Below are 12,193 nucleotides of genomic sequence, written 5' to 3'. Positions count from 1 at the left end.
TATCCCTGTTTGAAAGTTTTTTTCATTGCCAGGTAACATGCAAAGTGTCTTACTCCTTTTAATCCTCATAGTAATCCTTTGATGTTACCATCATTATTATCCTGATACGGTTTATATGTTTGTTCCCTCCAAATCTCATGTTAAAATATAATCTCCAGTGTTGGAGTGGGGCCTAGTGGGAGGTATTGGATCAGGGGGGCAGACCCTTATAAATGGCTTAGCACCATCCCTTTGGTGATGAGTGATTTCTCACTCATCTGAGTTCACAGATCTGGCTATTTGAGTGTAGTGCCTCTCCACCCCGCTTGCTCTCTTTCATCATGTGATGCGCTGGCCCCCCTTCACCTTCTGCCATGATTGAAAGCTTCCTGGGGTCCTCACCAGAAGCAGATGTCGGTGCTATGCTTCATGTACAGCCTCCAGGATCATGTGACAAAATAAACATATTTTCTTTATAAATTACCCAGTTTCGGGTATTCCTTTATAACAACGCAAGAATGAATTAACACATATCCCCATGTTTAAGATTACAATTAAAGCTTAGAAAGATTATATTCCAAGTCACACAGTAAATATATGGTAGTCCTGAGATTGGAGCACAGGTCTGTTGATCTCAAAAGCTATATGTTTAACCAGTGTGACATCTTTCTTATTGTAAAAACATGCCATCTGCATTCTCTCTACATTTACCTTAAAATTATTTTTCTAATCAAATCCTGCAGAGTTGCATTAAGGCCCGCCTCATTTGTGATCTCTACTATGAAGCTCTCATCAACTAATAATAATAATGATAGCAAACAGCAAAATAGCACTTATACTGTTATAATACTACATTGCTGTTAAGACACATATACTAACTCTTTAATCCTCAAAACAACCCCTATAAGTTAGACCATAATTGTCCTCATTTTAAAATTGCTAAGGCATATTACTATTCATTCATCTTTCATAATTCATTTCCCCTCTAACAAAATAAACTCTTCCTATATCCCTTATTTAGATATAAAATCACAGCCTTTTATTATGAAACCATTTTATAAATTAAAATATAAGGCACAAGATAAAAGGCTAACCCAAATGTGATCTATACATAAAACAGAATAATATTCAGTCATAAAAAGAAATTAAATTTTGATATATGCTACAACATGGATGGACCTGGAAAACATTATGCTTAGTGAAATAAGGCAGATATAGAAGGAAAATAATGTATAATTATACCTATATGAAGTACTTAGAATAGGCAAATTCATAAAGACAGAAAGTAGGGTAGGTTACCAGGGGCTGTGGGGAGAGGGGGGAGGGTGGGAGTTATTGTTTAATGGGCATAGTTTTTATTGGAGATAATGATAACGTTTTGTATATAGATAGTGGTAATAGTTATGCAACACTTAACATATTTAATGTCACTGAATTTATACTTATCAGTTATTAAAATGATAAATATTATGTTTTACCACAATAAAAAAATATCAGGCACATTATGTTATAGTCATACTTCATAGACTCTTGAAGGTTGATGAAGATCTTCTGGGACTGGGAGATGCTAGAAAATTTTCTACATAGTTGTTTCATACTCTTCTCAAACCTGTGGCCAATAACAAATGAAAACTATCATAGCTGTAAAACACCTAAACAATAAATCCACTAACCATGCCTTGCTTTCCTAACACGATCAATAGTGCCTTCAGGAAAAAAATCTTGCACATACATACAAAAGACTCTCAGTAAGGTCTTGTTTAATTAAAGTCTATGTTCAAGGCCTCGCAAAGACTCAAATACATATGGAACTTTTGCAATTACTTCAATAGATATTCAAGGACAAGTCTATAATCTCCATTTTATAAATGAAGAATATAAGGCATAAAGAGAAGAAGTGATACTGTCAGAGTCACTCTGTAAGTATACACTGAAAGCTGTGGTTCCTTGCCTAGCAGGGAATTATAAGTTGCTGGATTATGCAGTCCTAAAAAATGCCACAAAATATCAACCATGACACTGATACTATCAAAGAGACTAAAGCAGAGCAGGGTGAATAACAATTACCAACAGCAGTTCTCCTCCACCTTTCCTCCCTATAGCACCCAACAAGCTCTCAAAATTAAAAGAAAAAACAAAATTAAAACAAACAAACAAACAAAAACAAAACTCTTTGTAGGTGAAACTACAGCTCTCCAGCCAGATCCTTCTCCATCTCCCACCCCTCACTTCCTCTCCAGTTACTGACAAATGGCAAATTCGAATTTCTTCACTTGCTGTCTGCTTAACTTCTATTGGTGATACAAACAGCTAACAACAATGAAATTACCAAAAGCTTGATACCAGAGAAAAAAGATACAATAAAAAGTAAAGTATTAGCCTGGGCAACATGGTAAAACCTACTTTCTACAAAAATTAACTGGGTGTGGTGGCATGTGCCTGTGGTCCCAGCTACTTGGGGAGCTGAGGTGGGACTATCACTTGAGCCCGGGAGGTCAAGGCTGCAGTGAACAAGACATTGCCACTGCACTCCAGACTGGGCACAAGAGCCAGACCCTGTCTCAAAAAATATAAAAAATAAAAAAAAAAGGAAAGGATTCACCAACTGTAAGTATCACTGAGATATCTTTGTATTTTTTTGGAATGAATTGTAAAGAAATTTATCCTAATCAGGAATGAGAAATTGTTAATATAATGTTACACCAGAAATCAACACTTACCTGTCTGAAAACACTTATTGCATTTTGCATTTATTCAACAACTAAAGAAAGTTCAATTTTTAGATACCCATGGAAAAGGATTTTACCAAAAGCAGCCAAATCTTCACCACATTTTTCGTGTAGTGAATGGATCTGATCAGCTTCCTGAAAGATACCATTCCCCCACATCTTTTTTTTTTTCAACTGTAGCACTTTACCTGCCTCAAAAAGAATCTGTTCCCAGGTTCCCAACACAAAACAACCAAGACATGGGAAAATGAACCTTGGCATAATTTATTCAATTGTGACTGGTGTTAAGTTACACAAAGCAGCATAACTTTGTTTGGTACTTAAAACTTAACTTCAGATGTGCTAGGAAAATTCCAAACTGTGTCAAGTCCAGACAATGAAAACCTTGTAAGTATTATGACAATCAGCTTAATATTAACATACATAAAGGAATTCAGGGGAGAACATAAGAGGAAGTGGAAGCCAAGAAACGCTATAGACAGGGGTAGAAGAAGAAAGTAACTAGTTGAACAAAAAACAAGTGGGGAAATTAGCTGGAAACCAAGAAAGCAGAGAATACTGCAATGAACTTATTGATATTTAAAATCTAAGGAAGCAAAACCCCTCTATTGGGAATAGATGATACAGTATATCAATGTACAGCTGTGCATATTCATTAAGTGTAGTGAAAGTAGGGAGACATGGGGAAAGCCACGTTTCATCACACAGGTGTCTTAAGAGTAGAAGATATCTGTTAGATTAGAATAAAATTGATTCCAGCCCTAGCTCTTTTATGTTCTCATGCATAAAACACCTCATGACTTTAGAAAACTCACATATCCCACCAAACCCATCCCATCTAATAATCCCCTCTTCTAATTTATTAAACCACAAATCCCCCACTAAATGTGACCTCTATCTTCAAAGCACACTGCCTACATACTCTATAACAAATGCTCTGTCCTTTTAAAAAGAATTATTAAATTTATGGCAAATATTTGATATTCTAGGAGGAAATGATCACAATACTCATGAAGATACATAGTATGATACTATATAATAACTTTTTTTTTGTGAAGGGGAGTTGTATTTGGGAACTAGAAGACAGTTAATCCTTGGTATGTGTTCAGGGTGGCCCACCTTATTCAGGTATACTGCTTTTAAAACAATTTTCCTATCCACAGGATCTAGAGAATTCTAAAAATATTAAGTAAGTTCTTTTCTCCCCTAATTTTACACATATTTCACTTCTCTGAAGTTGACATCTCTAAGCCAGCAAAATGCTTTCTAAGACACTTGAGCTGCCTGAAATCCAACCAGAGTCCCTGAATTACATCTATCTACTCTGCCCAGAGGATCTGAGGTGTTTCAAACAAGTAGGAAAAAGAGAATAAGAAGCAGAATAAGAGTTGTTGAAAATATTAGAATCAGACATGGTCAAGTATAACCCTGACAGGCTACTTTGCCAGATGTGTGATCTGAAAAAGTTACTTGTCTTCTCTGTGTTTCACCATATGCAATTGTAAAATGGTGATAATAATAGTTGTATCTCATGGGTTGCTGCTGTGTGGATTAAACAAAGCAACACATGCAAAGCACCTGGTAGAGTAGCTGATATCCTAAATGGTTAATAAATATTAACTGCGTACAAAAGAGTTCAGTAATTCATTGCAAGCTGATCAATCATAATATATGTGACAGATCTAACAGAACCAGTATGTCTCAGGGAAAAAAAAGTGAGAATAAAAATTTTATCTTGAGATTTACCAATCTTCTGTTTTTGGTTTTCCAAAAAGAAAAAATATGGAAATGATAACTGTTAGATATTATATGAGATTAAAAAGATTTGTAATCATCTTTGTGCTTTGGGAAAAATGATATACCATAAATAGAAAATTATACTAAAATGTGCATTTCTAAGAAGCAAGAGGAGGCTTGCTGGGGCACACAAACTCTGATGGATACCCCTCATTACTACAAGGCAGAGCTTTGCATGAGCTGGAGTAACCATCCCAGGGAAGACATTGAAAGTAATAAACATTTTGAAAAAGCCATAATTTTTTTAGAGGTCTTTTGTTTTCTACTAGTGGCAAGACCTGAGGTAACAACATTTTTGGGGGGGACTCTAATCTCTGGCTGGAGTTAAATGTGTAGCCTGGCTAGATGCCAACTCAACAGCTTTCCCTCCATTCATTCATTTCTGTACAATTTTGCAGACCAGAACAGAAAAGGTATATTCTGTGCAATTGAAGATGCTAGCACTAGGGAAAGAAACAAATTAAGTGAAATTATTTTCCCCCATTTTACTCTGAAAACAACTATTACACATTTACACCTTTGTAGTTCATTGCTATGTAATGAATTAAAGAGGCCAAAAATTGAGTTGATTTTGGAACCCTTAAGTTATCACAGTAATATTTAGTGTTTATTACATGGAAAACATTGTTCTACATGCTATGTATATGCTAATTTATTTAGCCCTTGCAAGTTTTAATATTATCCTCATTTTATGGTTAAGAGAACTGGGGCACAGAAAGGATAAGTGATTTGCCTTAGATGACAGAAAAGTAGAGCCAGGATTTGAACCAAAGCAGTCTGGCTCCATAGTTTCTCCTCTTTTAATCAATGTACTATATTGTATGTCCATATGGCAGCCAGCACAAATATATGCAATAACTGTTAATTTCATATCTAATTTACATACTTGTGCAAATTGAAATTTTTTTTCATCAAAGCTTTCACATAAAACCAAACATTAAGCTTAAGACTCACTACAGCTCACAGCTCAGTGCATAGCAAAGGAGGCTCTGACAAACTCTAAAACACTCTAATATGTTGAAAAACTTTTGTGGTAAAGAGTCAGATAGTAAATATTTCAAGCTGGGTAGCCAGTACTTATGTCTATAGGAATTACTCATCTCTGACTCTGTAGCACAAAAGCAACTATAGATGATATGTAAATGATAATATCAAACTTCATTTTTATTTCTTTTCTTTTTTTTTATTATACTTTAAGTTCTGGGGTACATGTGCAGAATGTGCAGTTTTGTTACATAGGTATACACATGCCATGGTGGTTTGCTGCACCCATCAACCCATCACCTACATTAGGTATTTCTCCTAATATTATCCCTCCCCTAGTCCCCCATCCCCTGACCCCAGTGTATGATGTTCTCCTCCCTGTGTCCATGTGTTCTCACTGTTCAATTCCCACTTATGAGTGAGAATATATGGTGTTTGGTTTTCTGTTCTTGTGTTAGTTTGTGGAGAATGATGGTTTCCATCTTCATCCATGACCCTGCAAATGACATGAACTCATCATTTTTATAGCTGCATAGTATTTCATGGTTTATATGTGCCACATTTCTTTATCCAGTCTATCACCAATGGACATATGGGTTGGTTCCAAGTCTTTGCTATTGTGAATAGTGCCACAATAAACATACGTGAGCATGTGTCTTCATAGTAGCATGACTTATAATCTTTTGGGTATGTACCCAGTAATGGGATGGCTCGGTCAAATGATATTTCTAGTTCTAGATCCTTGAGGAATCACCACACTGTCTTCCACAATGGTTAAACTAGTTTACAGTCCCATCAACAGTGGAAAAGCGTTCCTGATTCCTCCACATCCTCTCTAGCATCTGTTGTTTCCTGACTTTTTAATGATTGCCATTCTAAATGGTGTGAGATTGTTATCTCATTGTGGTTTTGATTTGCATTTCTCTAATGACCAGTGATGATGAACATTTTTTCATATGTTTGTTGGCTGCCATAAATGTCTTCTTTTGAGAAGTGTCTGTTCATATCCTTTCCCCACTTTTTGATGGGGTTCTTTCTTTGTTTCTTGTAAATCTGTTTAACTTCTTTGTAGATTCTGAATATTAGCCCTTTGTCAGATGGGTACATTGCAAAAATTTTCTCCCATTCTGTAGGCTGCCTGTTCCTTCTGATGATAGTTTTTCTTTGCAGTAGTTCTTTAGTTTAATTAGATCCAATGTGTCAATTTTGGCTTTTGTTGCCATTGCTTTTGGTGTTTTGAACATGAAGTCTTTGCCCATCCCTATGTCCTGAATGGTATTTCCTAGGTTTTTTTTTAGGATTTTTACGGTTTTAGGTCTTACACTTAAGTCTTTAATCCACCTTGAGTTAATTTTTGTATAAAGTGTAAGGAAGGGGTTCAGTTTCAGTTTTCTGCTTATGGCTAGCCAGTTTTCCCAACACCATTTATTAAATAGGGAATCTTTTCCCCATTGCTTTTGTCAGGTTTGTCAAAGACCAGATATTTGTAGATGTGTGGTGTTATTTCTGAGGCCTCTGTTCTGTTCCATTGGTCTATGTGTCTGTTTTGGTACCAGTACCATGCTGTTTTGGTTACTGTAGCCTTGTAGTATAGTATGAAGTCAGGTAGCATGATGCCTCCAGCTTTGTTCTTTTTGCTTAGGATTGTCTTGGCTAGGTGGGCTCTTTTTTCGTTCTATATGAAGTTTAAAGTAGTTTTTTCCAGTTCTGTGAAGAAAGTCAATGGTAGCTTGATGGTGATAACACTGAATCTATAAATAACTTTGGGCAGTATGGCCATTTTCACGATACTGATTCTTCCTATCCATGAACATGGAATGTCTTTCCATTTGTTTGTGTCCTCTCTTATTTCATTGAGCAATGGTTTGTAGTTCTCCTTGAAGAGGTCCTTCACATCCCTTCAAGTTGTATTCCCAGGTATTTTATTCTCTTTATAGCAATTGTGAATGGGAGTTCACTCATGATTTGGTGTTCTGTTTTTGGTGTACAGGAATGCTTATGACTTTTGCACATTGGTTTTGTCTCCTGAGACTTTGCTGAAGTTGCTTATGAGATTAAGGAGATTTTGGGCTGAGACAATGAGTTTTTCTAAATATACAATCATGTCATCTGCAAACAGAGACAAACTTTACTACAAAACACAAAGCAGGCCAGATTTGACCTCAGGGCCTTGTTTGTTCACCCCGGCTCTAAATTTTATTTACACACATAAATAACTCCACTATGTCAAAATTAGATTAATTGCATTACAAGAAGTATGCTTCCTTAAATAATTTATGTGATTTAAAGCATAGGTTCTCTGAAACCATGTACTTTTGAAGCAACATGGATGCAGCTGGAGACATCATCCTCAGCAAATTAACATGGGAACAGAAAACTAAATACCACATGTTCTCACTTATAATTGGGAGCTAAACACTAAGTACACATGGCCATAAAGATGGGAACAATAGACACTGAGGACTACTATGGGAAGGGGAGGACGGTCTAAAATCTACTTATTGGGTACTCTATGTTCACTACCTGGGTGATGAGACCATTTGTACATCACACCTCAGCATCACACAATTTACTGATGTAACAATCTGCATATGTATCCCTTGAAGCTGAAATAAAAGCTGAAAAAAGTAAATGAATAAAGCAGTGGTTCTCAATCAGCTGCAGTTTTGCCCCACAATCATCACAATTAACATATGACTTACAAAGTAGATTCCCCTGCCCCTATTCTCAGCTTACTCATTTACTGTGTCACCTACCAGTTCAAATATTCTTTTCTATTCACAGTTCTTAAATTCTTAACTCATAGGATGGGACACCCACCAGTTGCATAACTTTGATATGGCTGAAAAAAGAACTGATATATGAGACTACTATGAATACTACACTTAAGTATATTTTGGGGGGGTGAAGGTGGAGATACAGTTTAGCACAGTCTGCAGGATGAGGAAACGTGGTAGAAAGTCTTCTTGACACAGAAACCCAAATGGGAACTACAACTGTCAATCCTGAAATACAGCTTTCAAAAAAGGAAACCTTTTTTTTTCTTTTTTGAGACAGAGTCTCGCCCTGTTGCCCAGGCTGTAATGCAGTGGCATGGTCTCAGCTCACTGCAACCTCTGCCTCCCGGGTTGAAGCGATTGCCTGCCTCAGCCCCCCGAGTAGCTGGGATTACAGGCATGTGCCACCACGCCTGGCTAATTTTTTCTATTTTTAGTAGAGACGGGGTTTCACCATGTTGGCCAGGCTGGTCTCGAACTCCTGATCTCATGATCTGCCTGCCTCGGCCTCCCAAAGTGCTGAGATTACAGGCGTGAGCCACTACACTCGGCCAAAAGGGAACTCTTCTGGATACATGTCCCTGCTCTATTCTCACAGTGCCAGGGCCACTGGTAGGTGGACTTCTGGTGGAATCAATAACCCATTATTGTTCCCAGGTCATGCTTTTGGCTTTACCAACCCTGTTTCTCATCATGATGACTTCAAAAGAACCAGAACCAAAAGAATTGACCATTTAGGAAAGACGTGAAATAGAATGGCTCAAATGGAATTATTTCTTCCACTCAATTCTCTAGTCTTATCTTCAGTCTCACTCAATAGCAGAAGAAAATGGATTTCTACCATCTTTAAATTTAAAATATTTTAAAAAGGTAATATCTCCATGAGAAAATGTTTTAAGCATATTCTTAATATGTTACCAGTGCAGCACAGTTTGGTGTCGAGCACAGAAAAAGGTTATATTAAGATACTCTATCCTGAATTATCAAAGATGTGGATAAGTCCCTTGAAAATACAGTGACCTGAAGCCCCTATGCACTCTCTTTTTTTTTTTTTTTAAATAAAGTAAATGTTCTGTGTGTGTGTGTGTGTACATATTTTTATGTGTGTGTCAAAGCTTGGTTTTCTACAGTCTGGGCAGACCAAAGTTGAAATTTTTATTACCTTGAATACATAAAGTTCTAAGACTTATGATCATGATAATGTGAGCAATAGAAAACACAGTACCTATTTCAAAAACATATTAATAAAATGATACTTTCAGAGTATGAAACATGATAAAACACATGGTATTTACATTTCAGTGAATACTTAAGTAACAAAAGCATAGCTTGGAAAGGATGACTGACTAGATGACCCATTTCTGGAAAGGATGCCTAGGTTACCCATTCTTGACATTTTGGCAGAATCATTCATTTTAACTTACTCTGACAATAAAACTATACTGAACAGATTATTTCCAGGTAGGTAATTCCTTCTTTCTCTGTCATCAGAGAGCTAACTCTTGCTACCTTCAGGTTTCTTCCATCATTCACTCTGAGACAAATACATCTAAATTTGTCTTGAATGAAAGACTCATAATGACTAAGAAAAAACTAAAGAAAGTATCTGCCTGAACCATAAGTCTATAGATTTGTCATGTCTTTGTTTTCTTCTAGCCTCATATAATGCCCACAGGAATGAACCTCCCACATGGTACTAGTAACTTCATTATCAGGAATGAGACATATAAGGTATTAATTAGCATGCTATGGGTAAGCAGCAGCATTTTTGTTTAAGAGACACAGTATGGTTAAAAAATATTCAAGAGTATCATCTCCAAATGTAACTTGAAAGCTTTTATTTGGAGTAGAGGTCCAGATACTTCTACCTTTAACCATTAATTGGTCTTCCTTTGTTCAGAAATATCAGACAAATCAACTATGAAGGTCAATAGAATGATAGATGACACAGAAAGAATATTTGTCTCTCTAGGGTAACTCTTGGCAAACCTTGAAAATGAGACAAAGTTAAACTGGGTAAAGCAGCAAACTTATTAACCTATATATATTGATTCAATGGCAATTTTAACTTACTCTGGCAGTAAAGGTATAAAACAGCACAAAGAATTTCCTTAGGTTGAGAGGAAACATCACGGCCCTTACAAAAAGCATCAAGTTGGCTGGCATGCAGCCCCAAAGTGGACCTTTTGAATGAAAAAGGAGATCAATACAACTGAACTGTGGGAAAATTAATACAGATTTTAATTGAGATATATCTGTGCCTCAAAAAGTAATAGGGATGAACTGTCTTTGCCTTTATCTGATGACTTAAAATTTTCTCCCTTCAATTTTAAACTCTTCAGGGAAAGAAGAATGTTTTCCTTATCCCATTCCCCTTCAGGGGATAAGGAAGTGGCTGCAAAAGGCTGCAATGTAACTCTTTAAACTGGGAATAGTTAAAATGCAAGGATTAAGCTGGAGTGCTTTCTTTTTCTTCTGAAGAAGAGTGCTCAGGTGGTAGCACTCAAACTGACTGCCCTCTGATAACCCCGACCCCAAGTTGATGTGATCCACGTGCTTTCCACAGCCACATCATCTTTCTCAATCAAAAAGCGCAGCCCTCCTGGCAAAGCAATTGTTCTTTTCCAATGTATATCCTGAACGATGTAAAACTCTAAGTCCTAAGAATGAGTCTGTACTCCTATAGGGATTTAGACACGCAGTTTAGACTCCAGAGGCTTAGAATTCTTAGGCAACATCTCTACCTCATTCAATCTTGGTATAAAGCTAAAGAAACCACTGGGATCCTAGCTTGGACTGGCTGCCCCCATTATCTGGCCATGAGAACAACAGGATGATATAATTCAGGTACAGTCTCTGATCTGATCTAAATGGGAATATTCAGTGGGGTGCTAGCACCTGCTCTTACATCAAGGTTATAGTAGAGCCACAGTTCCCCAAAATAGTAGAAGTAGAATGACGGGGATGGGGTAGGGTCACAGAAGTAAGAAGAATTTCTGGAGGATACTCTGGTGGTACACAGCCTATCACCGGTTCAGGCCAGAAATACTACCTAAGCAAGGGATACACATGGCCATCAGAGTGACAGTAGTGATATTTGTATCCAGCAGATATACAATGGTATCACTCAGCCTCAATCAAGGCATCAGCAAGGCAGTTGGTAATTTCCAAACTGAAGATATTAGACGTGCCATAGTCCTGAAGAGTTCATGGAGAATCTCAGGCTTGATCTTGAGTGGAACCTCCATGCTACACTTAGGAAAATCATGGGCAATTCACAGCATTATCAAGCAAGAGCAATGGCAAAGGTTGCTGCACAAGCCAGTCGGGTCGACCTTTCCAGCCCCAAAAATTTGCATGCAAATGCAAGTTAGTCCCTTTGCACTAGTCATAAATGTGCCAGTTCATGTCATTCAAGAGTATATATAGATAAGATCCTTTGCAGACATATGGCATTAAAGGATGTAACAACCTACAGCTTGCTGTTAGCCAGAAAGATTCCGTGACATGCTCAATTTTGGGATGGTTGAAGAATTCAGAGATGTGAATCTCCCTCTACAAAAATGCCACTAACTTTTTAGTACAAATCTCCAGATTCATCCTTCTCACCACCAATAATGTTCCCATAAGTTTGTACTTGGAGAAATGTACAGTTATCAAACTGCACAAAGCCATCACCCAAGTTGAACTTACTTCATCCATCTACAAATATTTCCAAACGTCTTGAGCCCTCACTAAAGAACTTCCTCAAGACCCAGGAAAGAAACGTAATGTGTAATGTCTATTATTTCAACTGTGTAACCTGATCCCAGAGTTACTATTCAGACTGCATCCTTCTTTTGGCTCTGACTCCTCAAATTTCAAGCTTCTGCCACGAGTACACCCATTTGATAAAAAAGAAGAGTACAGGATGGGGAAGAGGAAAAG

The 12,193-nt window shown here is 37.1% G+C and overlaps 1 protein-coding gene across 2 annotated transcripts in view; it reads right to left on the bottom strand.

Annotated features, from left to right (window-relative positions):
- Positions 1 to 12,193, bottom strand: part of RABGAP1L (RAB GTPase activating protein 1-like) — an 828,259-nt gene that overhangs the window by 412,127 nt on the left and 403,939 nt on the right. The window lies entirely within an intron of this gene.

This window comes from Mandrillus leucophaeus, unplaced genomic scaffold, assembly GCF_000951045.1.
Source record: "Mandrillus leucophaeus isolate KB7577 unplaced genomic scaffold, Mleu.le_1.0 Scaffold226, whole genome shotgun sequence".
NCBI classification, from domain to species: domain Eukaryota; kingdom Metazoa; phylum Chordata; class Mammalia; order Primates; family Cercopithecidae; genus Mandrillus; species Mandrillus leucophaeus.
Note: the sequence above shows the minus strand (reverse complement) of the source record. Positions and strands in the feature narration are given on the sequence as shown.